Raw genomic sequence first — 27684 nt, forward strand, 5'->3', positions numbered from 1 at the left:
TTTAATTGCGATTTTAGTCCTCCTATTTTTTAAACCACTATTTTAGTCCCTCTATTATATATTTCTTGGGTTCATTTTAGTCCCTCATCAATTTTGATGATTTGTCACTCCCATTAATAACATGGCACCGACGTGTTATATGTGTGTTGGCTTTCTCATCTTTCAAGTCATTTATAATAATTAATTTGCTTACATAAGAAAAACTAATTGATTAATTATTAAAAATAAAGAAAAGAAATTAAAACATAAAAAGGAATGGAATTAGGCGAGGAACTAGGAACCCTAATTTATAAAATCTCCAGGTCTTCATTCATCCTCCTCTTTCTTTTCTAATCAAACGAATTTGAATTCCTCAATTTGAAGGTTCAATTCCACAATTTTTTCAATATGAATCATTGCTAAAGTTGTCTTGTAACAAATTTTCGAAGCTCGCTTATTTTTTATGTACAAACAATACGGTGAATAAATTGCACACAAACAATCAATTAATAAGAAAACTCCACCGATTATTAAAAACATATGAAAATATTGGAGTCTCAAGATTTGAGTGACAATACTTTGTACGGTGAAGTTCCATCCTCAATGGGATCATTACTTGAACTTTGGATATTGATATTGCTAAACAATAGTTTCGGTGGAAAGTTGCATTGCTCCTTGAAAAATTGCACAAAAATAATCATGCTAGATCTTCAATGAATTCAAAAACGAAAGAGGGGATGAGGAATTCGAACTCTTTTGATTTGAAAATAAGGAGGAATATGAATGAAGATTAAGGCTTTTAGCAATTAGGGATTTAGGGTTCCTAGTTCCTCAATAGAATTCCATTCCTTTTTATATTTTAATTATTTTCTTTATTTTTAATAATTAATCAATTAGTTTTTTTAATGTATGTAAATTAATTATTATAAATGACATGGAAAATGAGAAAGCCAATACACATATGACATGTCGGTGCCACATCATTAATGAGGGCGACAAATCACTAAAATTGACGGGGACTAAAACAATCCCAAAAAATGTATAATAGGGGGACCAAAATAGTGGTTTTAGAAATTGGGGGACTAAAATTGCAATTAAGTTAAAATAGCAGGACCAAAAATGCAATTAAGCCAAGAAAGAAAGAAAAAAATCATTGTTGATGTATGATATGGTGTTGACAGACTATCATAAATTATGTGTTCCTCTTTAATCTCATCGTCAAAAAAAACTTTCCCATGGTGGGAAGCAATTCTCCTTTCCCATGCTAAACTCCACCTCATTTCATATCTAGTCCACGACTACTTCGCGGTGTAATATAAAAGCGTGCGTGTAAACTCAAACAGAGACAGTGTTGTAAATGTGATTGATCGAAGAGGAAGAAGAAAAAAATGGAGGTGGAGTTAGAGCCTCGCGTAAAGCCACTTCAGTTCAAGGTCAAAGCCATGTCCAGAGAATCTCCGTCGCAGAAAGCTATCAACGTTCTCGACTCCGACCTCCGTTCTCACTGGTCCACCGCCACCAACACCAAAGAATGGATTCTACTCGAACTCAATGTAATTCGCTTCTCTTTCATTCGCTTTTTTATTTTTGAAATTAGTACTTAGGTTATTGAATTTTACTTTACTTCCAGTGTTCGTGCTGAAATTTTTTAAATCGATTTTGATTTTTTTAATTAAGTTAATGAAGTTTCTCGAACTGTGATTTTAGGTTTCTTGCTTTATTTTTTGGATTTTTTTACTCTATACTTCAAATTCAGTATTATTAATCGGTTTAAGTGTTTTAAATTAAGTTAATTCAGTTTTTGGAACTGTGATTTTAGTTTTTTTTTTTTTTTTGTTGCAAGTGTTGCTTTGATATATGTGATATTACGTTGAAATATGATAATGAAGTTTGAATTAACTGAGAGTGTTCTGAATCGATTCTCTGGAATACAACGTTTTCACTTTTTTTTTTTTTTGGTACAATACAACGTTTTCACTTTAATTATAGTTAAAGTTAATTTGCAAGTGTTAATAGATTGGTGAAGTTTTTTTTTAATGATATCATGTTGAAATATGATAATTAAATTTGAATTAACTAAGAGTATTCTGAATAGATTTTTCGGAATATATCAATTATACTTGAGTTATAGTTATTTTGCTAGTGTGGATAGAGTGGCAAAGTTGAGAAGGTTGAATTTAATGTGGTGTATATTATTATTATTTTTTTTTTTTTGGAGTACTTGATGTCAGTATAATAATGTGATATATATTACAGGGTTAAATATGTTTTTATCCCTGCAAAATTATAAGTTTTTAAGTTTAGTCCCTAATTTTTTTTTATTCACTTTTAGTCCCTATTTGTTTTTTATAGGGACTATTTTGGAGGAACAAAAGTATCCATTTTTGTAAAACGTTTTCAAAATAGGGACTATTCAAGGACTAAAATTACCGGTAAAATTTTTTGAGGGGTAACCTTGGCGCAAGCTGGTAAAGTTGTTGTCATGTGACTTGTAAGGTCACGGGTTCAAGTCTGGAAACAGCCTCTTGTGTAAAAACGGGGTAAGGTTGCGTACAATACACCAAATGGTGGGACCCCTTCCGGACCCTACGTATGCGGGAGCTTCGGTGCACCGGGTTGCCCTTTTAAACTTGAAAACTCATATTTTGTAGGGACTAAAAACATATTTAACCCTACATTATATCATGCTGAAATATGATAATCAAGTTTTAATAAACTGTGATAGTATTCAAAATGGATTATCTGGAATATATCATTTTTACTTGAATTACAGTTACTTTGCTGGTGTTCATAAAGTGGTGAAGTTGAGAAGGTTGAATCTACTTTGGTATGCTATCATGATGAATCAAATTTTAATAAGCTGAGATAGAACTATAGGTTTTTTGCAAGTGACAAGTTTTGACAATATAGTATGGTGGAGTTGAAAAGAGTTTATCTGACCGTGCAGGATTAATATGATTAATTAAATAGTATTTATTATGTTTTTTATTTTATTTTGTGTGCTTGAATTGTATTTGTGTTGTTTTCTTTGATGTAGGAGCCTTGTTTGTTGTCGCACATACGGATTTATAACAAGTCGGTGCTCGAGTGGGAAATTGCAGTGGGCTTACGGTACAAGGTGTTAAATAATAAAGTATTGGGCTTAAGTTATTGGGTCTTTATATTAGTAAGCTAGAGTCCATAGGTTTTATATTATATATTGTGTTATAACCTTTTGTAATGTTAAGCGTTATTCTAATGAAACCCTAGCCGCCTTTGTTGTTATCTATCTTTCTCTATTTTGTATCTGGATTGTTAACATGGCATCAAGAGCATGGTTCGATCCGCCTTGAACTGGTTGCCGCTTCCATTGTCGAGTTTCCAAATGTTTGGGAACGTGTTTGCACTGTTTGTCTCCGTTGCTAAGAAAAAAATAGTGTGTTTCGTTCAACATACTTTTGTTGGATTTGGTGATTCTGTCGATTTTTGTTGGCTTTGATTCAGTCAGTTTTATTTGGCTCTTGTGAGATTTGTTTGTCTGTCATTGTTATGTCTCTATGTTACTCGATTCGTAATGTTTTGTTGGTTCTCGTTGGTTTGACGGTGCAATATTGTTTCGATCTTGTGTCCCACCATTTGTTGGTCCTTCTTTCATCAATTATGATGAAACTATTGGAATTATTGTTTATTTTGAAGGTACTGTTTGGAAAGATTTATTGGTTCGAAATTTTATTGGTTCGGTTTCCTTTCTTTTAACAATTGTTGGAGGAATTCTTTATAGCAATTGGTGAGTGGGAAATGCTAGTTAACGTGATGTGGTTTGAGGAGGTGTGAGTGTCTTGTGTCTTTTGTTTTTTGGTGGCCACAAAGTGGTTGTTCTTGATATGTAGTTATGTTGATTTTGATTTAGTTGGTGTCATAAATTTATTGCTTTGATTGAGTCTATGTCTTTGGGGCTGCCGTGTGTGTTTCGTTTGTTTGAGTTTGTGTTCGGACCAGTCTCAATTTTTGATTTATTTGTTTGAGTCTAGTTTTCTATTTGTGGGTTTAGTTTGGTTCTTCAATTTGTCTTGGTTTAGTTTAGTTTGGTTCAGTTTGATTTAGTTTCGTTTGGTTCAATATGTTTGGTTGTTGGGTGAGTAAGATAATACTCACAGTTGGTTTATTTGGTGGGTCAAGTGCTCAAACTTTGGTTGTTTGGTGAGTCGAGTACTCACAATTTGGTTTCTTCCTCCCTTTTGATTGATTTGATCGCTTCTCCCCTTATGGATTCTTCTGATTGATTGCATTGCACTTCTTCCCCTTTTGATTCTTTTGATTGATTGCACTTCTCCCTCCTTTGATTCTTCGATTGATTGCATTTCTCCCTCCTTTGATTCTTCTGATTGATTGCACTTCTCCCTCCTTTGATTCTTTTGATTGATTGCACTTCTCCTTCCTTTGATTCTTCTGATTGATTGCACTTCTCCCCCTTTTGGTTCTTCTCGTTGCATTGCACTTCTCCCCTTTTGATTCTTCTGATTGCACTTCTCCCACTTTTGATGATTCTTTGGTTGCTTCTCTATTGGTTCTTATGTATGGCTGCTTCTCTCTGCTGGTTCTATTGTTTGGATGGTGATGATTTTTGCTGCTCTCTCTACAAAGATAACTCACTTTAGTTGGTTGCTGCTCTCTCCATTGGTTTTGCTGACAGCTGATTTGATTTATTTTTCTGGGTTAATTTGTAACAAGCTTAAAGCTTAGTAAGCTTCAGCTTGAGGGGTAGTGTTAGAACTTTATATTATTTAGTATGTTTTTCGTATTTTGTTTGACAAACTCACAATGCTTCTTGTTGACTCATTGTGAGCTTGAGGGTAGATGTTAAATAATAAAGTATTGGGCTTAAGTTATTGGGCCTTTATATTAGTAAGCTAGAGTCCATAGGTTTTATATTATATATTGTGTTATAACCTTTTGTAATGTTAAGCGTTATTCTAATGAAACCCTAGCCGCCTTTGTTGTTATCTATCTTTCTCTATTTTGTATCTGGATTGTTAACACAAGGTTTGTGGATGTGTAGTTTATAGAACTTATTTTAAGTGTCTCAATCAACTATCAAATATTTTCAGAACCATTTTTGACTTCCTGTCAATGCTTTATAAAGGGGAGTTGTATGGCAGTCCGTCATACTTTTTGGACTGATTATTGTTGAGAGAATACACAAATTCTACGAAATTGAGCTTTTTGACGTGACAACTGGTCTTTACCCCCTTTTTGGACATTATATCTTCTAAAAACAAAAATGGTGGTCTCCGTTGGTAACATTGGATAGAATAAATGATAATTTCTATAATTAATTTTTTGATGTTTGTGTTTTGGTTTAAACTTCAGTATTTTTAATCTGATTAGAACGTAAGAAGTCCGTTCATTGTCTTTTATTCCGGGTTTCTGAATACACTTGGTATAGGCTCCTGTTGTTTTACTGACTCATGATATTGTCAAAAGAATGCATGTTTCTTGAATTCTTTCTTGAGAGACAGGTCATTTATGGTTTTTAAAAGTTGTGTTTATTAAATAAAGATTAATGAATTATTGATTGTGAAGAATAAATACACTTGATGTGGATGCCATTTTGTTATATACACAATGTTGAGTAATTCTTTTCAGTTTGTAATAAAGATGTGGTAACTTAATAATGTCAATCTGTGCGCCAACATTACTTTTTTGCAAATGATGCTATGTTGATTATTTTTTTTCCTCTTCAATTAGATATGACTTGTGTATTCTTTAATTATGCATTTTCCAAGATGGATAGTATTGTGGTGCATGCTTTAATGGTTCTTATTTGCTTGCCAGCCAGAGACATTTCAAAAAGTTCGCCCACGTTGTGAAGCACCCAGACGTGACATGACCTACCCTACAAATTACACTCCATGTCAATATGTGAGAATATCTTGTTTGCGTGGAAATCCCATTGCTATTTTCTTTGTTCAGGTAACAGTTATTTCTTTTCCATTTTTATTCTTCATCAGTTGTCATTGTTCTGAAATCCTATAGTAACTGTAATGTTAGATTTTTTTGTACATTTACTTCAGTTCATGTGGTTAATAAGATAGTAAGACATTTATGATTTTGAAAGTATCAAGCTTCTTGATAAGAGCCTAAATGTAGGCGTGTAAATATAAAGAATTGCGTGAGTTCCACACTCAATTGATTTTTGCAACACAAAAGCTATGGATTTGTTTCCATTAGAATCAATTTTACCCACCTCAGATTTGTCCACCACCATTTTGTTACCCCAAGCCTGTTTCGGAAGAGGAAGGGCTGAGTATATATTTTGAAAAATATTTGATATTTAAAAAAATTGAAATAACATGTTAAATGATCATATAATATACCAATCACACCTAATTCATTTAAAAAAAACATTTTATGGTGTGTATAATTTAAAAAAGAATAGTATGCCCTCCCCTCCCCTCCTAAACCCTCCATCCAAACACACCCTAAGTCTTATAGTGGATATAGCCATCTTAGATTACCTCCTAGAATTGGTTTCATGTTTCCTTACATTTCATGATTTCGGTCTTTTTATAATCAGGATAATGAGTCCAGTATTAACTAAATAGGGATTAGCAATTTGTCTATGCAACATACAATCTCATATCAAGTAATTATTTATTTCGGTGTATTTGATCTCAATTCTCCTTTCCTTCTATATCTAAAACCCTTTAATTTCCCTCCTATATCTAAATCCCTTTAATTTCAACAGAATGAAATTTCAATTATATTTGAGTAGTTTTTTGTTTGCAGTTTGATTATGTCAGTTGTCATTTGGCTGGACCTGTGCTAGCTATAAAGGTGTATGTTGACCTGGAATATTAGTATGACTAGGAGAATTAGGTTAATTTTTTTGATGCAACTAATCATTCAAATGTCAGTTATTCAGAGTAATGCCTTCTCTCTTTTCCATGATTCCATCCTTTTCCCTGTATTTTCATCACTTATCACTCAAGTTTTGGGGGAAATTGAAATTCCAATAGATTTTGGATCTCTAGTCTCTAGTGCTGTAAGGAAGCTTAGTGGAGGATAATGAAAAGAAGAATAAAACAAGATAGGGTTAGTTTGTTTTTGATTTTCACAGAATTCATTTTTGAAATATTGCTGTTGAAATAAATGATTCTGAAAGAATCAATATTGAAGAAATTGATTTCTGTTTGGGAATCATATTTCAAAAGTGAGTTAGAACTTAGAAGTGATTCTTTTGTGATGATTAAATAGAATCACTTTTGAACTATAAATCTTGGCATGTGTTCAGACTTGGATATTTGGTGTGTTTCACACCTAGATTAATTCTACTTAACAGAATATGTAAATAATTTCACTTATGTTATAATCAATTCTACTCATCACATAATTGATTTTGAACACCCAAAATATCATCCAAATGAACACATTCTCTACAAATAAATTTTCTGAGGCTTGCGTGAGATGGGGGTGAATATAAGCGGCACCATGGTGGTATGGTGTGGCGGGTTTTGATCTCGCAGTGGTATGGTGTGGCGGGTTTTGATCTCGCCGATATGTCAGGCTTTTCCGCCATAAGGCAGCCAAAATTGTGGAATTTTGGGTCTTGCCACAAACTGCCATATAGTCAACATGGTAAGGTTGTAACTCCACCGCTCTGGTGTCAACCATTAAAATATGCATGTTGCCATCAGGCAGAGAAATCTAGAGGATGAAATGCCATAGCATTTTCCAGAGAAAGTAATATTTTGTACGCACCAAGTTCCCTTGACCAAAACCCACTTTTTGTTGGGCTGGAATGAACTTCCATCCTACTAAATTGAATTTCCCTCCTTTTCTCGTCCACACATGACCAAAGGCAGTTTCTCATTATCAATTATAGTCTTGTTTAATTTTAAATTATTTTGGCAACCCGGAGTGGATTCTTGAAAGATACAAGTAGTAATGCAGGAAGCTTGTAAGGCAAGGGTATTCATGGGTAACTGGCCCTTATCTTGGCTAAGCCCTTTTTTTCTTTCAAGTGGCATATCATGTTGTACTTTCTGTGCACACGAATATCTTCTCCTTCTGAAACTTTTATTGCTTTTTTACTTAGAAATTTAATTTCATAAAATGATAAAAAGAAGAGTTGGGCTGAGGGAGACTCGACATACGACATAATGCCTTCACATTTGAAGCAAATCAATGCTGAGCTGCTCTTTAAATTCCTCTGATGACTCAAAAGTGACGCACACTATTAGTAACAGGACTCCTAAAGGAAGAAGTTATAATACTAGTAAATTGTTTATTGAATATATTATAAATTAGTAACTGTTACATGTGCGGTAACTGCTATCTGCAGTAACTTTTATGTAACTGCTATAGGGAGTTAGTATTATAAACAAAGATGCAGAGGAAAATAGGGGCATTCGGTTATTTGGATAAAGGATTGGTAGGGAGAGACCAAGCTCGAATTCCTGGAGGGGAGAGAATCAAGACTCTCAAATTTCTTGGGATTCGATTGTAATATTACTATTAATTTATATTTTGATATCAGTTTCTATCACACACCTAAAATTCCATGATCATTTTATTGAAAATGCCTTGTACTATATCCTACCTCACAACTAGAAACGGTGTACGCGATAAAACTTCTCATGAAATTCATATTGACAAAATTTTGTACTGTACACTCCTCCAAAGCACTTGAAATGATTCTTCTGTTCTTCTGATCCTGGACAGCTCTTTTACATTGTTTAGTTTTATATGACATTTGTTTCTCTGTCTTCGTTTTAGTTCTATTCATCTATTCCAAGTATTTCTTATCCTCCATTTTTGTAGTTTTCTATTTCTAATACTATTTCTTTTACATACAAAGGTGTTCCAAATGTTGTAATTTGTCATTGTTGAACTTGTTTTTACCTTCTTCTCTTGCAGCTAATAGGAGTTTCTGTGGCTGGGCTGGAAGCTGAATTTCAACCAGTTGTTAATTACTTGCTACCACACATTCTATCTCATAAGCAGGATCCACATGATACACATCTCCAGGTTGATTACATTTAGCTGCCATCACCATGCTTATGATGTAATTTATTTCTTCTGTTATTATCGGGGTTCCTTTCTGATGTTTTGTTTGTAGTTGCTGCAAGACATGACAAATCGGTTGCTAGTATTTCTTTCACAACTTGAGGTAAACACGGGCAATTTACTTTAGTTACTTCATTTATAATTCTACCTTTTTTTGGCTTTCCCTTTTTTATGCCATTCAGCATTGTATATAAAACTGCAGACAGACCTTGCAAGCTTTCCAGATAATCCTGAATCTAACCTACGGTTTCTTGCCATGCTAGCGGGTCCTTTTTATCCTATTCTTCATGTGGCAAATGAAAGGTTTGTTTGCTTTTTATTATATCCTCTTCATGATCCAATTATTTGTCACTGGTGGGAAGTTTTATTTGGTTTTGATTTGCTTTGTTAATAATTCCTGATTTTGGTTTGCTATTCTTGACTAAAGACATGTATGTTTTTGACTAATGATATGTATGTTTATTACTTTTAGCAATTAAATATTCTGTTGTATACAAACATGATGAGTAATGAGTGTAGGTGTTGGTTCATGTTTTTTGTTTTTGTGTGTTTTAAACTTGATTTGGGGTCATTGTTTTTGTGAGTGCATTGACTATTTTCCTATCCTTATTTGCTTTACTACAAACTATTTGTGTAATTACAGGACTACTTCAAAGCATCCAGGCAATATTACCGACCCCGAAGTCTATAGAAGTAGTCAACTGTCACCAGCCCTAACTGTTTCCTCTAACTTTGAGGTAGCTTCCACTACCTTTTTATTTCTCTGATATACTATTTTATGTGTCTCCCCATACCATTTGAATGTTTGGTGTTCACATTGAATACCTAAATGCATTGAATACCGAAATGCATTTACTCGATGTGAGTGAGTTTGTTCAAGTCCCGCATTGACTAGAGATATGGCCAAAGTAGTCTTTGTAAGGCTTTGACAATCCTTACCTCTTTGGGATATCTCTTCAACAGTTTAGGACGCCACTTTAAAAATACGTATTAAAATGTTTTGTACATACTTGTTCTTTAGGGGAGATGTACATGATCCATTTCATGATGGCGATGGCCGACTTCTTGAATTGGAATAGTTGTTTGTTGGTGAATTAGACATAGAAGCTATACTTTTTTGGATGATGAGAATGGAGAGATGAAAATGATACATTTAGTAGTTAAAAAGTAAGGAATAAATAAAGACTTATTTAAACAGGTGTCTATGCTTTTTATATAGATATTTTATGACATTGATTACAAAGATATTTTTTATATAGATAAGAGAAACATGTGTCTATGCTGTTTTGTTATGACCACAAGTATATTTTTGCAAGTTGTGATCATCATCTGCATACATAGCTTATAAAAGATCAGCGCCTTTAGAAATATTAAGCATTATTGCGTTTATATTAAATATGTATAGTCTATAAATTTGTTTTAATGCATCTGTGCCGTATTGTATCTTTAATTTTGAAGAACTTACTGCATCCTCGTATTCGTCTCATATCGTATCAAAGTGTCTCAGGGCTTCATAAGAATTCCTAAACTTTGACATGGCAATAACATCATAGGACTAGGTTTCTCTTTTATTTGTTTTGACTTCTTTATCCTGTCAATATTTTTTGTACTTGTGTTCATGCTTATCAAATCGAATTTCATATCGTGAATCGGAAGAACTATTTTCGAAATCATGAATCGTAAGATACATTACTAATAAGAATATGACATTTTTAAGTAAAAACAAGTAACCTAGCTAAGTTATAAGCTGATACATATGAACCTCAAAAATTTAAGATTCAAGTCATAGATCAAGTGACAAAGGATTATTCAAAATCCAAAAAAATGACGAAGGAAAAAAGGTTGACTATACAAAATTGACAAAAAATAGTGGCTGGCTACACTTAGTTTAGATAATTGTTCATTATAATGTAGCGAGATTCATCATACTGAATCAAGATTTTAGATGTGATTCATGTCCAAAATAGATAGTTACTAGGGACTCATATCAGTTGGGAACAATTTTGTATCAAATCGAGTTATGACTTGCATGTATCATAAGCTACTAATAACCATCTATTTTCTTTTTATGTATGTACTTTAAGTGGATGTCTTTCTGCCTGGATGCTCACCTCCTCCTCTGTTTTTTTTTATTTTTTAACACAGCCAAGGAGATCACGAAGTGCTCCGTCTTTCAATTTGTCTGCATATCGTTCCATGGTTTTCCGTCCAGATACAATTTTTATGCTGCTGAGAAAGGCTTACAAAGATTCTGATCTGGGCTCTGTTTGTAGGATGGTATCTCTCTCTCTCTCTCTCTCTCTCTCTCTCATTTTTCTTTATAATTAATCTCAATTTCTTTTTAAATTTTAATTTACCAGGGAAATGTCTATCTTTTTTATTTTTTGTCTGACTACGTGTGCACAACTTGTTCTTGCCAATGTGTTTTACTTTATATATTTCCTTCATTCCAGTCATCTAGAATCATTCTGAAACTCATTGATCCCGGTCCTGAGCAAGTATCATACCCTCAAAATGAAGTTATTACCCCTTTGGAGGAGAAATCAAAATTGGAACTTACTAGTCCTTGTACCTCAGTTGATTACTCAAACCTGTTTGGTGAAGAGTTCAAAATGCTAGATGAGCAATGGGATTGTAGCTATCTTAATGTACTAGATTTTGGGGCGGTGGAAGAAGGGATCTTACACGTTCTTTATTCTTGCGCAGCTCAGGTTCGTTGCAATCAAATGTTATATAATTCCCTTGTGTCAATTTTATTGTCAAACTTTGCAGTCTTTTATGCACATTGTTTAACAATCTGCAGTTTACAGCCTGTTCTTTGCAGCAAGATGGCCGAGAGAGTTTCGGAATTTTGGGCTGTGCTACCGCTTGTACAAGCTCTGCTGCCAGGTTGAGTTTTACTACTAAACTGCTCTTGGGTTCTGTAACTGGGTCACAATATAATGAAGTCACTTTGTTATCATTATACTGCACTGAGACTTTTTGTAATTGAATTGTCCATCCTAGCCCTTTTTATGAAAATGATTGTTTTTTCAAATTAGTCTCTCCATTCAAAAATAACTGTCGTTTTAACAGTAAAAAATGTTCCAGAATAAGTGTTATTTTGCTTTTTCAACGTGACATTGATGATTTTTTCCAACTTTTCTCTTAAATTAATATTGCCTGCACTGCTTCCAAGTCATTAATATGTGAACATGAGGGTTTTTTGCTCATCTGACTAGAGTGCTCTAAAAATGGAATTATGGAAATGTATTGAGTAGTTGTTAGTTCCACTAGGGTGGTATGTTGTTTAAACAATGTAGTTCTTAATCAGGGAACTTGATTATTTTCCTATAAATTTTTATTTTACATGAAGGAACAAATATCAGGATCTTCACTTTTCTTATTCTTAAAATTGCATCGCTTCTATTATTTCTTTTATTAAAACCACATTATATGATGTTTGATTTTTGCTCTGTTGAACTTTTGATAGCTTTACGCCCATTGTTGAGCAATTCTTTTGATGCTGTGGATGACTCTTTTTCTCAGTGGAATCAGCCTATTGTACAACAGGCTTTATCTCAGGTTATATTTGAAAAGCTTTCATAGACCCAACTATGTAGATGTTTTTAATGGGTTCCTTTTGGTGTCTTCAAACATAATTATCCTGCTTATGTTTAATGTGTGCAGATTGTTGCTACCGCAACATCATCTACCTATCGCTCCCTTCTTCACGCTTGTGCTGGTTATCTATCTTCGTATTCACCATCTCACGTTAGTAAACCAGCTATTTCTTTTATGCTGTGTTATGCTTGATTTGTTATTTGCATAATTGTATCGCGTCTTATGTCAACTGATGCAGAAAGAGTTCATTAGAGGTTGGAAAAAATTTCTACAGATAAAAGAAGAAAATTGTTATGATGGTAGTTATAATGCACAATCCTTTGATGCATATGTTTGCAAAATACCCTTTACACAGACTATTTGCTCTATACCACATTGAACCATTCGCCTAATCTTAACCTAAATCAGAACGATGTAAGAATACGAGGCATGAAATTTGAACAAACATCACAAATACCACACACTAGATGAAGGAACTTATGTGGCCAGTGAACCTGCACATAGTCTTTATTCTGCGTTTTTCTTTCTTTCTTTTCCTTGAATAAAAATAATTTGTATTTTGATTATTAGAAAAACCATTTTACAAATCATAGGCTTGACTTAGGAGAGAGCTTTAGACTTGCAAATGGCTTTATCAAGATGGAAAAGAATGCTATTCAATGTATGATTTAGAAATTCGAAAAGAATATGTATAGAAAAACTCTAGAAGGGTCATGAGATCAATTCGTTTTATTTGAATTAGAAGACAAACGACTGGAGTAAATGAGACTTTAGAGGTAACATTAATAGACTAATTGATATCTGTGATAATACATATAATGTTGAGGGGGAAAGGTTGTTAAAAGTATCACACTGAATTTCAGGTTCTACGTAAAATAATTTATCTTGGATTTGCAGCTGATTCAGCCATATATTTCTGTGTAGGCTAGGGCTGCTTGTGTGCTGATTGATCTATGCTCTGGTGTACTAGCACCATGGGTTACTCAAGTGATTGCAAAGGTATGCTAGAACCTGATTCACATGTTTTGAGATATTTTATAGATGTTTCAACCCTGATAAATTTTGCTTTTACTTGAAGTTTTTTTATATCTAAGTTGATGTAGAAAGCAGAGAGGCATGAATGAAGTTTTGTCTAGTCATTAATTATTATTCAAACTTGTCTGATTCCTGATCTGCGGGCGTATTTTGAATACGTTGATCTGGCTCTGGAGCTTTTGGAGGATCTTTTAGGCATAATCCAGGTTTGTTTATTTCTCTTGCTTGTATTTTGTGTTTTTTTTTTTTTACAACATGAAATCCATGTGTTAAGCTCCATGACATAGTGAAAATTATATAGATGAAAAGTAAATATATACAAAGATAATAAGTATTCTAAGTACCTTAAATACATGAATTAGTTAGTCTGTTTACAATGAATCTAGATACTATTCACATGCTTCCTAACACTTCCTCTCAAGTTGGAGTATATTGGTAGTTTGAATTGGGAAAGTGAATGGTGATGTCTTTAGATAAATTTTTCTCTCCAGTGAAATGACAATTTGTCCCTGCAATTAAGGCAATGTCTGTAGCTTAACAACTGCTTGAGTTAATGTTCACGATTACTTGCCACTATATGACACAAGGGCATTAGAATAAATTGGGTAGGGAGCATAAGAGTATCACAGCTATTCTTACTATACTTACATGCTAGTGGTTAGCTTATATGCAATAAACTTAGACACTATTCATGCTCTACATGTTAGAACACATTGCTCCTGTATTGTGCACTACATACTTCCCTTGCCTTGTATTTTTTCCCAGTTGCTTATTATTGTTGATTCTTCCATGTCTATTAGGATGCTCACAATTCACTCATTCGTGCTCGTGCTGCCTTGAAGTATATTGTGCTAGCTCTTTCTGGGCATGTGGATGACATATTGGGAAAATATAAGGTACTTGCTTCATATGAGTGCTTTTTCTTTTCACTTTCTATGTACATTGTTTTTTGAATCAGCATATTTATATTAACGGAAGCCCACACCCCCCACCACCACCACCACACACACACACACACACAAACATAACAGGGCAAGCAATAGGGAATCAATACAACAGCGGCACCGTATATAAGCGACTAGAACAGAGTGCTAAAAAGATTCAGCCCACTAGGGGCTAAAACACTAAACCTATCACTGCCAAGAAACAGCAATAACAACAGCAAAAGCAAAAACCATCACCCGAGACAGCACCCCACTTAAGATAAGGAGAGGAAAAACATCTAGCCATTTAAGAAATAATTGGGGCCTTGTGGGTTAGGGAGGTGCAGAGCGCAGACTCTCGAAGTAGTGCATAGTTGTATTATAGGTTGTTAATAGCGGCATTTCATGGCGCTATATGGGGGAACGATGCGGGGGTAGCCACCCTAACCCATAGCACTGCGGAGTGGAATTGAGTCACGACGTCCCCTCACATTTCACGCATTTCGTGGCGCACCGGCCCCGCACTGGAGGAGAGAATGAAAAATTCGAAGATGATTTGTCACTGTTGATGGCCAAATCTAAACTTTCCAACGATAAATAGCTTTGTTTTCCGGCCAAATCTGCTTGTACTCTGGGGTTTGTTATGTTGTGTTTGGCAGAAGCTTATGTGTGTTTTCTGCATTTGCTGCCTCATGTTTTGAAGCTAGGTTTAGAGAGTAAAAGATAAGTTTTGGGCCCTGGAGGCCCAATGCAGAATAAGTATTACTTAAAGATCACTATCAAATAAATTGGGCTTTCAACCACTTACTCTTTCAGAATAAATAGTTGTAACCAACAATGATCTCATAAAAAATATAACTTTTACATAAAAAAAAAAGAAAAAAAGAGAGAATTGTGAAAATAAACTAATAATCAACTAAAGAACACAATAAAAAATAAACTAATAATCAAATAAAGATTGGAAAACAATTATGTCTGGAAAACAATTAAAAAAAGATTGGTCGATGACCTAGGCTGGATTCTACCGTTCCTAAAAGAGAATCACAAACAATTATGTCTTATGTCTCTTAAACAGAGGAGTACTGCTGCGGATAGAGAACCTCTTCTAAGGGGTCTTAATCCTACTTGAATACTTCCTGTGTAAGTAGTTATACTTTTTGTTTTTGTGTTCTTTGATGCATTTTGTAGAGAGCAGATGAATTTCTTCATCAGACTTTAGTTTTAGTTTTTGTTCTGCAGTTCTAATTACATAATCAGATTTGTGGAAGAAAAATCCATCTGCTTTGTATAACTCTTTTGGGGATATTTTTGGTATATCCCGATTATCTAATTCTTGATTTATATCTTCAAAACAATTTTATTCTTTAAAGACTTTGTTTGAGAAAGTTTAAGATTGGTGTTCAGTGAGTGAAGATGGTTGAGGTGACTTAAATTAAAGACAGGAGGAAAAAGAATGAAGCATGAATACATATATTTGTAAAATAATAATTCAGATAGCTGCCATCTCGCTGCATGCTATTTTAGTTTTAAGGACGGCTGTTCTGTGCCGGTATCTCGGATTGGGAACTATGGTTGTATTCCGGAGAGAATTTCCCCATTCTTTGTAATGAAATACCTGGTTTCTAACAGATATATAAGGAGTTTTGTCATCCCATTTTTTCCCCTAATACAACGCCCTTTGATTCTGCAGAGGGTTTTCATTTAGTTTTTCTTAGACTAACTTTAGTTGTGTAAGGAGTTTATATATCTAACAGGTAAACAAATGGTGTCTTGTTACATTTCATTATCTTCATGTTGCAGCTTTATCAATTTGCAGGAGATCAATTGATTGAGCTCTTCATTTGTTATGACGGCACCTTCAATTTTCCAAACAAACAAAGAAGTGAGTCAAATGATTTTGATTCTTTTTATTGTGCCTTTACAGGAAGTTAAACACAGAATCCTCTTTCTTGTGGAGATGCTGGAGCCTTTTCTTGATCCTGCTATTGCTGTATCAAAAAGCAAAATAGCTTTTGGAGATCTATCTTCTTCATTTCCAGAAAAGCAAGAGCACAATTGTATGATTGCTCTAAATATCATCCGTGCTGCAGTACACAAGCCAGCTGTTCTGCCTTCTTTGGAATCAGAATGGAGACATGGGTCTGTGGCTCCTAGGTAATTAATGGTGTCACGTGTCAGCTAAATTATTTATTTTTGGGATCACTTTGCAGTTTACTCTTTCATTTATATATCCAATGAAATACTTATTTTATGTTCATCTTTCAGTTTCTAACTAGACTGGGACTGAATCATAATTTAGTTAAATATTCGATGCCAAAACAAAATGCATTTGGATGTTTATTTGATTATTATAATTAATGTTAAATGATTACTTGAAACTAGTGTTACATGTTTGTTGTCCTTCGTCAGAGGTATCTGGTAAAACATGACAATTTGTCAGAACCTAGTTAATTTTTTTTGTTGTTTTACACTTTTACTTTTGTCTGCAGTGTGCTTCTCTCGATACTGGAACCCCACATGTTACTGCCGCCTGATGTTGACCTCTGCAAATCTGTTTTGAGACCAAATGAACATGAAACGGCATCTGTTTCACCTCTTTCCTCTGGGGTTAATGGTGGAGGTGCTTTTTCCAAGTTCAATAGTCAAGATGAGTCTGATGGGAAAACGGAGGTACCAGAAACAGCGGGAAGATCTGATTTTGTTGAAGACCGTAATTTGCTTTTTGCTCCGCCAGAATTGCAGGGTATTTCATTGAGAAACAATTCTAATGTTCCTAACCATAATAGCTCTGTTTCTCACACATTGGAATTCAAACATGTGGTTGATAAACATTCCACCCATCGTTTTCTCTCTAATGTTGTCATAGATTCCGGCCTTGGTTTTGAATACTTCAACCTGCAGGCAGACTATTTTCAACTTTTAAACTATCATGATTGTGATCTTCGTGCTTCTGAGTTTAGACGCTTGGCTTTGGATTTGCATTCTCAGAATGACATCACTCTGGAAACCCATGATGCTGCAATTGATGCTTTTCTGTTGGCAGCAGAATGCCATGTAAACCCTTATTTCATGTTGTCTATCGGAGCTTCTTCAAAACTTACAGACCTTTTGAACATAAAGGAAGGTAAAACTATCCATTCTCATGCTATTGTGGATGCAAAAGGGACATTTGGAAAAAATAAACCTAACTTAGAAACAATAGCACATATAGAGAGAAAAAGAGATAAACTTGTTTTTCAAATTTTGCTTGAGGCTGCAGAATTGGATAAGAAGTATCATTTAAGAGTATCTGATGGTGAAGGTGGTCCTTATTGCGCTGAAGGTTTTGGTGAAAAGGTTATCAAAATATCTTCTCCTGATGAGCAAAATGCAGATGCTTTAACCTTAGTTCGACAAAACCAAGCTCTAATCTGTAATTTTTTGATCCAACGGTTACAGAGAGACCAAATTTCAGTGCATGAAATTCTCCTGCAAAGCCTTGTGTATTATTTGCACACTGGCACTAAACTATTTTGCCCTCCAGAAAGTGTGATTGATATCATTTTAAAATATGCGGAAGACTTGAACAAGATGCTGACATCTTTTCATCATGAGCCGAAAGAAGGTAATTTGCATTTGGCACAAGAAAGAACACACAGGGTAGAGCGACGTTGGTTACTGTTACAACAATTGGTTATTGCTTCAAGCAATGGAGGTGAAGAGGAAATTTTTGGTACTAGCAACCGAAATAGCTACCTCTGTGGAAATTTAATCCCCCTTCAGCATGGATGCAGAGAATTTCTCATTTTTCTTGTTCTGTGTACCCTTTGGTTCGATTTCTAGGGTGGATGGCAGTATCTCGTAATGCCAAACAATATATGAAAGACCAAATTTTCCTTGCATCTGATTTGTCTCAGCTGACATATTTACTTTCCATTTTTGCTGATGATCTTGCTGTTGTTGATAATGTGATCAATAAAAAGTATGAAGAGGTTAAAATTGAAGATTCACGGGGCGAACATAGTTCCTCAACCAAGAAAGAATTTGAGCTAGGCAACCAAAATCATGTAGAACAATCTTTTTCTGCAGTCTACCCTGAACTCTGGAAGTTCTTTCCAAATTTGAAAGGGAAATTTGAATCTTTTGGAGAAGCCATTTTAGAGGCTGTTGGTTTGCAGCTGAGATCTGTATCTTCCGCTCTTGTGCCTGATGTTTTGTGTTGGCTTTCTGAGCTGTGTTCGTGGCCATTTTCTTTCACTTCTTCAAGTAGTAGTGATAATTTGGAAGGTTATAATGCGAAGAATGCCAGAACAATAATCCTTTATATACTTGAAGCTATTATAGTTGAGCACATGGAGGCCATGGTTCCTGAGACACCTAAACTAGTGCATGTGCTTGTGTCACTTTCAAGTTCTTCTTACTGTGATGTACCATTCCTTGATTCTGTGTTGCGTTTGTTGAAGCCAATTGTTTCGTATTCTTTGTCCAAGGTCTCTCATGATGAAAAGTTATTGGAAGGTGATTCCTGTCTGAACTTCGAGGAATTATGCTTTAATGTTCTTTTCAGTAAAATTAAACAGAAGAATGATACTGAACGTAATCCTGAAGATAAAGAATACAATGTAGCGCATGGTATTTTTATTTTGGCTTCAATTTTCCCTGACTTATCTATTCAATTTAGAAGGGACTTTTTGAAGTCTTTATTAAGTTTGGTGAACTTTGTTGATTCAGAGCCAACAACTTCTTTCTATGATTATCTCAGTGCATTTCAATGTGTTATTGTTGAAATATTTTTTATTTAGTATTATTTTATTTTCTTGTTTAAGAGTCGTTATATTACTCCTAAAATAAAGGAGCTGACTTTGCATTTTCTCTCCTATAAAAGGAGCCCTTTTTTTCTTCATAATTATATAACAGACAATTATCACCCATATGTTTTTCAACATGGTATCGAGAGCTCTGTTAGGGTTAGGTTTTTCTGACGACCCGTTCTTTCTTTCGACCCGACCGATCCAAACTATGGTGGACCCTACACAAACACCACCACCCCCTCCCGGAGGTCGCGGCGGCGGCACTAACAACAACAATTCAGACAGGTAAATCTCTCCTTGATCCTAATTCTCTATATACCGACCTTGATGTCCCCATAGAACTTAGGAAACAATATACTGATCTTAATGTTCCCATAGCCTTTAGGAAGCCAGGTAGGACATGTACTAGGCACCCCTTGTCTAACTTTGTTTCATATTCAAACTTGTCTCCCTCTTTTGCTGCATTTACTTCTAATCTATCTAGTGTCAAAATTCCTAAGAATGTACAGGAGGCTCTAGAAATTCCAAAGTGGAAGGAAGCTGTTTTTGAGGAGATGAAAGCTCTTGAAAAGAATAAAACTTGGAATGCCACAACTCTGCCAGCAGGTAAAAGAACTGTGGGATGTAAGTGGGTGTTCACAATAAAGTACAATTCTGATGGATCAATCGGAAGGTACAAAGCTCGATTGGTTGCAAAAGGATTCACACAAACCTATGGCATAGATTACTCGAGACCTTTGCTCCTGTTGCAAAGCTTAACACAATCAGAATACTCTTATCCCTTGCTGCTAACTTAGACTGGCCTCTCCATCAGCTAGATGTCAAGAATGCCTTTCTCAATGGTGATTTAGAAGAAGAAGTATACATGGATTGTCCTCCAGGTTTTGAAGAAAGTTTTGGGTCACAGGTGTGTAAACTAAAAAGTCCTTGTACGGGCTGAAACAATCTCCGAGAGCTTGGTTTGAAAAGTTTACTCAGTCTGTGAAGAAACAGGAATATACTCAAGGACAAGCAGATCATACTTTATTCACAAAGTCAGGTCAAAATGGAATGATAACTGTTTTGATAGTCTATGTTGATGATATTATTCTTACGGGTAATGATGAGATAGAAATGGAGAGATTAAAAAGAAACTTAGCAGCAGATTTTGAAATCAAAGACTTGGGTCCCCTCAAGTATTTCCTTGGCATGGAAGTAGCAAGGTCAAAGAAAGGAATTGTTGTTTCTCGAGAAAATATGTTCTTGATCTCCTACAAGAGACGGTATGAGTGGTTGTAAGCCGGCTGACACACCGATGGACCAAAGTGCCAAACTTTGGGAGAAAGGGGACACACCAGATTGACACTGGAAGATATCGAGAGGTTGGTTGGAAAATTAATATATTTGGCTCATACTCGTCCGGACATTGCTTTCTCTGTTAGTGTTGTGAGTCAATTCATGCATGCACCATATGAAGAACATCTTGAAGCTGTGCACAGAATCTTGAGATACTTAAAAGCAACTCCTGGAAAAGGGTTACTCTTCAAGAAGACCAACGATAAAGATGTGACAATATTCACTGATGCAGATTGGGCAGGGTCCGTTATTGATAGAAAATCAACTTCAGGTTATTGCACATATGTGTGGGGGAACCTAGTGACTTGGAGAAGCAAAAAACAAGGAGTAGTTGCAAGAAGTAGTGCTGAAGCTGAGTTTAGAGCAATGGCCCAAGGAATTTGTGAAGGTATGTGGATTCTCAGAGTTCTAAAAGAACTGAAGATAGAGGTAGAACTTCCATTGAAATTGTACTGTGACAACAAGGCAGCGATAAGCATAGCTCATAATCCGGTTCAACATGATCGTACAAAACATATTGAGATCGATCGTCATTTCATCAAAGAAAAGATAGACTACGGTACTCTCTGCTTGCCATTTGTCCCTTCCAATCAACAGACCGCTGATATATTGACCAAAAGCTTGGGAAGAACAACATTTGAATACTTGATCAGCAAGTTGGGCATGATTGACATCTATGCACCAAACTTGAGGGGGTGTTGAAATATTTTTTATTTAGTATTATTTTATTTTCTTGTTTAAGAGTCGTTATATTACTCCAAAAATAAAGGAGCTGACTTTGCATTTTCTCTCCTATAAAAGGAGCCCTTTTTTTCTTCATAATTATATAACAGACAATTATCACCCATATGTTTTTCAACAGTTATGGATAATTGCAAATTACTATTAGTGAATGCATTAACAGAATTTGGTGTTATTCCTCTTCAATTGCCCCCTTTTCCTCGTGTGAATGTTGGTGGGCTTTCTGATGATGACTTACCAAATCCATGGTTTCTTAGTGATATCTGTCACCTTTCATTTGAGAATGATGTCCATGATGTAGAACATAACAACAATTCTGATGTTGCCGATGATGATCATTGTCGTTTAGCTTCTGAAGATTTGGAAGGGTTTTCTAAAGACATAGAGGTTCTCATATCTGAGCTTACTCCAGCTATTGAGCGCTGCTGGAATCTTCATTATCAGATAAGTAGAAAACTGACAATATCATCAGCAGAGTGTTTTGTCTTCTCAAAATGTTTGACGTCGGTTTCTTCAAAATTTCATAAATTTGAAGATGATGATCAAGATTCTTCACTGGCCAAATCATCTGATCTCTTCTCTCTTCATTGGAGAATTGGTGTTCAAGGCCTCTCTGAATTGATCACCGTCCTCCAAGAAAGCAGATGCTGGGAAGTTTCTTGTTTGATTCTTGATTGTCTACTTGGAATACCCTATAGCTTTTCCCTGGATAATGTGTTAGGTATTATATGTTCTGCCATAAAGAAAGTTGCTTGCAATGCACCTAAAATCTCGTGGCGTTTGCAGAGTGATAAATGGCTGTCTTATTTGATTGCCAGAGGCATCTATAACAGTCGAGAAAGTGAGGTTCCTCTCACAGATCTATTTTGTACATTCCTGGGACATGCAGAACCTGAACAGCGTATTATAGCAGTTAAACATTTGGGAAGACTTCTTGGCCAGTGTATCAATGGTGAAAGATCACTGATAAATTCTAGAATTTGCACCGACTTTGTTCCAAATAAGTTAGTTTTATCTGTTCCTGATTATGTTCTATCTCAGTTAGTTTCAAATACTTGGGATGAGGTTGTTGTGCTGGCATCATCTGATACATCATTACAAATAAGGGTTCATGCAATGGCTCTTCTTTCAAATTATATACCATTTGCTGAGCGCCATCACATACAATCTTTTCTTGTGGCTGCTGACAGCATTTGCTGTTTGCGTAACGCACAACCATCACATGATGGTTCTATCCTTCAACTTTCGTTAGCACTTATTGCTTATGCCTGTCTTTGTTCACCACCTGAAGATATTTCTCTGATTCCTCAAAATGTATGGGGAAGTGTTGAAACTTTAGCGTCTACAAAATATGGTATACATCTTTCATCCTTGTCATATAAGTATGAAATGGTCATATTATAATTTTGGACTGTTCTGCATGCTTTTTAACTTTAAAATTTTGGTTTCTATTTCTTTTCTAGATGGTAAGCTTGGAGACCTCGAAAAGAGGACTTGTCAAGTTCTATGTAGATTGAGAGATGGAGATGAGACCAAAGAGGTATTTTCTACAATGAAACTAGTCACTCATACCAAATAAAGATAAAGCATAATTTATTATTTTTTGCTTGTTCCTGTCCCATAACAAATTCCTAAATTATACTTGTGTAAGGCCCTGAAAGAAGTACTTTCGTCAAATTCTTCAAAGCAGTATGACCCAGATTTTGCTAGCACGCGTGAATCTGTGCTCCAGGTGATATGCTCAAAACCATCACATCATCTTTTCAAATTTGAGGAAATCCATTTTTTTTGCGTTGAAGTCCGATATTTTATACATGCAGCATATTTGTCATCACAGCTCTATTTTGTTTCTGATGCGCATCAACATGAGGTCACATGTGAACTTATGTTGGTGTATGGCTTCTGATTAGTTCATTACGATATATTTAGACTAGGAATGTAGACTCCCAAGTGAATAGACACACTTCTTGTGTTAATTACGATATATTTTTGCTTACTTGTATTTGCAGTTCTTATGCTTGCTAAGGCTCAACAAAAATGATATCGAAGACTTTTAAATTTGATGTACAATTAATTTTCACTGCTATTGTTTTCATTTCAGTCAAACGTCTGTTTAATGTAAATGTCTCGTGTGGACTTGTAGAAAATGTTGCCTTTTGTTTTGCCCTACCGGATAGATTTTTCATTCTTCTTTGTTGGGAAGATCTTATGCTAAATAAAAATGCAAAAGGGAGCCTTTTTGCAATGATTGGAGATGCTGCCATGCCATGTGACTAGGAAGTCACTGGTTCAAGTCATGTTGCCTTTTGTTTTGCCTTACCGGATAGATTTTTCATTTTTACTTTGTTGGGAAGATCTTTTGCTAAATAAAAATGCAAAAAGGAGCCTTTTTGCAATGATCGGAGATGCTGCCATGTGACTAGGAAGTCACTGGTTCAAGTCATGGAGTCAGCCTCTTTCAAATTCTAGATACGGTTGCCTACAATAGACCCAATGGATCCCACCCTTCCCTGGGCCTTGCCATGGTGGGAGCTAATGGCCACCAGATTAATTACAGTTTACTTACATACTAGAACTATCCGACAGTTTACTACTATGTAGTTGATATTGATAAACTTTTCCAGAGTTAAAGATGATTGGTTGAAACAATGGATTGGATGTGATCCCTTCTATCTGAGCTACTTTCTTACACCCATGAAAAATTATTTATGAAGGAAATTTTAAACCCAAGACCACATGATCATAGAGGCTCTGGTATCATAACTCAGATCATATACCAGGTCTGCCAAAAGCATTTGCTGATAGCCGAAGGCTCATGAATGCTTTGATAGTTGACAGTGATGGTCTTTGTCTTCGTACAATAACAGAACAGCTTCAAAAACTTAATTAGAACCTTTCTCTTTCAGCATATGGATACTTAATTTGGTTTATTTCATATATGATCATCCCTTGAAACATTACTAGTTTTCAGTTGTCATGTCATACATTTTGCGTGTCCTTCATTGCCTAAATTTCTGTGACATTTGATTTCATCATGTTTTAACATAATGATTTGCTACAGGTCCTTGGCAACTTAACAGCGGTTCACTCATACTTTGATGTATTCTCAACAAAAATTAACCAAGATGATATGGTACAAGTGGTTATTAACCCTGACAATTTATTATTTTTAAATCTAATCATATTAGTTACATATATTTTAATATTTTCTAGGACCTAGAGGAGGCTGAGTTGGAACTAGACATTGTACAGAAGGAACGTGCAATTCCAGGACGAAAGGAGGATTCTAAAAATTGGAATCAAATTCCAAGCCTACCCTGTAAGTTCTTTCTTCTCACAAATGAAGTTTTTTGTAACTAAGGTAGACACTTTCGTACAGTTTTTTGGGGGTAATATGGAAACGTTTACAACTCTTTAGTTGCTGAGAGTGCCCTACCCCTCTTCCAATTTGCCTATTTTTTCTAAAAGTGAACTTTCACAGCCAGCGGAAAGGATGTTTCAAGGCTTCAGCAAATCAAAGAGTGCATTCGTACCCTGTAAGTAATTATAAATTTCTCCTTTTCCATTTGGAAGAGAATGCTAACTTTGTGCTTTATACACTTAGAGTATTTGTAAGTCTGTAAGTATGAAGTGTTTGAAAACTTGTTTTACTTTTGTTGATATCAGCGAAAAGTCAAAACTTAAAGAAGATATCCTAGCTCGCAGGCAAAAGAAATTACTTATGAGACATGACCGTCAAAAGTATTTGGAAGAAGCAGCTTTACGGGAAGCAGAGATTCTGCAGGAACTTGATAGGTATTAGCTCCTTGTTGAGGATTTTACTTCTTCTTTCATGTTGTATTTCTTTTTTGTACTGGTAAACTGAGCATTGTCCTATAAATAAATAGGGAGAGAGTGGCTGAAATGGAGAAAGAGATGGAAAGACAAAAGTTATTAGAAATAGAGCGTGCTAAAACAAGGGAACTGCGTCACAATCTTGATATGGAGAAGGAGAGACAAACACAGGTAATCACACATAAAACAGGAATTTATTCTCAATTGTGTTTAATACTAATTTCAAAAACCTAGTGCAATTGTTGCACTACTAGTACAAGCCTGGCTCATTAAAAATTACTAATCCTGTGTTCAAATGCTACTACTCAAGCTAGGTGTAGTTCCAGGCATAATTGAGTGGATGTTTTCAGCAAATGTATGGTTCCCTAAAGTGGATGTTTTCCTGAATAGAAGATATTTTCTAACAATTTTAATAGAGAAGAGTTTGAAGGGCATGGATTGTCGGTGTAAATTAGTTTTGCACTGACATCCAGTGAGAATTCATCGCACTCCTTAAATTATATTTTTAAATTGTTTGTTGAAAGTCGCAAGGTGGTGAGTTCTTATTTGTTGTCAGTGTAAAATAAATTTACACTCAGTGCTTGCTTGCCCCTTTAACTCAATATAGAATAGAATGATCGACTTAACTATGAGTGATGCCATTGCTTTACCAATAATGCTAAAGAAATAAAAACAAAGCTAGCGGATACTACTTTAAGCCACCTAGAGAATGACAGAGTTTGCACACAATGATGGGTTCCTTGTGAGCAATAAACCGAGTCGGTTGCTCAATATACAAATTCCCTCTTCTAAATCACTATGGGAGAAGGATTTATTGAGTCAAGTTAAAGAAGAGACCAATGACAGGTGGCAAACATAGCAACAAGCCAGCAATTTGTGCCATTGTATGATACATTTATCATATCAATCTCCCATTTTGGAATGTGGAGTTGTTCCAGCAATCATTACAATCCATTAGGGCATGACATTCCTGCAAGGGCCCTATCATGACGTATACCATACTCCTTGCTACTTCCAGGAGGTTTCTTTATGATATATATTTATTAAATTTCTACCTTCTCTCTGCAGCATCTTTAAGTTGATAACAATAACATAGTTGCATTTTATTTTTCCCCCTAAAAGCTTTAAAAATAGTTAATTTTTTCCTACTTCACAGTTTTTGAAATAATACCTCTTCATTTATATGCAGAGGGACCTTCAGCGTGAAATAGAGCAAGCAGAATCAGGAATTCGGCCATCTCGGCGTGACTTTTCTTCCTCCACTCACAATAGGTAGACTGTTAATTAGTTCCCTTTACGAATCTGCTAAGAAAAGATGTCCTTGCTATGAATGTTCTGGTTACAAATATATTTGTTTTCCAATTTTCTTGGAAATGATGGATGTTATTTCTTGCGTTTCGTTTTCTTTATCTTTGCTAACATGGTTTTGTGGGTTTCTTATTTGTAGTCGACCTAGGGATAGATTTCGAGAAAGAGATAATGGAAGATCCGGTAATGAAGGGAGCACTAGAGTTGGCCCTGGAAGCTTACAGCCTGAAATTCCTTCCACCAATTCATCAATGGTATCCTCACCAACTATAGTTCTTTCTGGCTCGCGGACGTTTTCAGGCCAGATGCCAACCATCTTACAGTCACGTGACCGACAGGATGACACTGGCAGCATAAATGAAGAGAATGTTGATGGAAGCAGGGATTCGGGGGATACTGGCAGCATTGGAGATCCAGAATTGGTATCAGCATTTGATGGCCAATCTGGTGGGTATGGGTCACAAAGACATAGTTCAAGGGGAAGTAAGTCAAGGCAACTTGGTGAACGTAGAGAAAGAGAGAACAGGCGTGAAGGGAAGTGGGAAAGGAAACATTGATAGCTTTTGAGAAGGGATCTTATGCACTAGGAAACAATGATAGCTTGTGAAAAGGGATCTTATGCACTTCAATTAGGTCGTCTTCATTTGTATATGTACATATACAGGCACCGAGAACTGTAGCTGTATTGTCCGAGCAAAACAAAAAACCTTTCGTTAGGAATGTACTCGAGCTTGGAAAATTCTATGCAGAACCAACCATGGAGATTGGAGAACTTCTCTTTGGGTCTGCTACTTGTTGAACAGTGTTGTTGTAGATTCTTATAGATGGCTACACTATATGCTAGTGAACTGTATCACTAATTTATGTACAATATTGTTGATGATAGGCCAATGACCAATAGATGCTTCACATGGCTGCATACAGGGATGAAACGGCAGCCCTTCAGCTATAATAACTTAAATGATTTTGCTCTTTGATTCATTAATCCCTTAAATTTGTAATAATTTGAAATTTGATCTTGAGACAGCTTGTTTGGTGGACATATGATAAGTTATCATTTCTATTATAATTTCATCTTTAAAATTTAA

The 27684-nt window shown here is 35.3% G+C and overlaps 1 pseudogene across 1 annotated transcript; it reads left to right on the forward strand.

Annotated features, from left to right (window-relative positions):
- Window positions 1-1326: 1326 nt before the first annotated feature.
- LOC146896729 (uncharacterized) lies at window positions 1327-27684 on the forward strand (annotated as a pseudogene). The gene is made up of 28 exons (XR_015023835.1): window positions 1327-1532; window positions 3017-3097; window positions 5794-5931; window positions 8878-8988; window positions 9080-9130; window positions 9230-9330; window positions 9671-9764; window positions 11173-11304; window positions 11481-11738; window positions 11838-11916; window positions 12500-12591; window positions 12697-12780; window positions 13555-13629; window positions 13842-13871; window positions 14466-14561; window positions 16513-16742; window positions 17078-19342; window position 19534; window positions 21576-22808; window positions 22918-22994; window positions 23106-23186; window positions 24516-24587; window positions 24668-24773; window positions 24936-24990; window positions 25121-25249; window positions 25342-25459; window positions 26478-26560; window positions 26736-27684. The product of XR_015023835.1 is annotated as an uncharacterized LOC146896729 (transcript).

This window comes from Medicago sativa, chromosome 8, assembly GCF_051527215.1.
Source record: "Medicago sativa cultivar Bolivia chromosome 8, Bolivia_mono, whole genome shotgun sequence".
Lineage (NCBI taxonomy): Eukaryota > Viridiplantae > Streptophyta > Magnoliopsida > Fabales > Fabaceae > Medicago > Medicago sativa.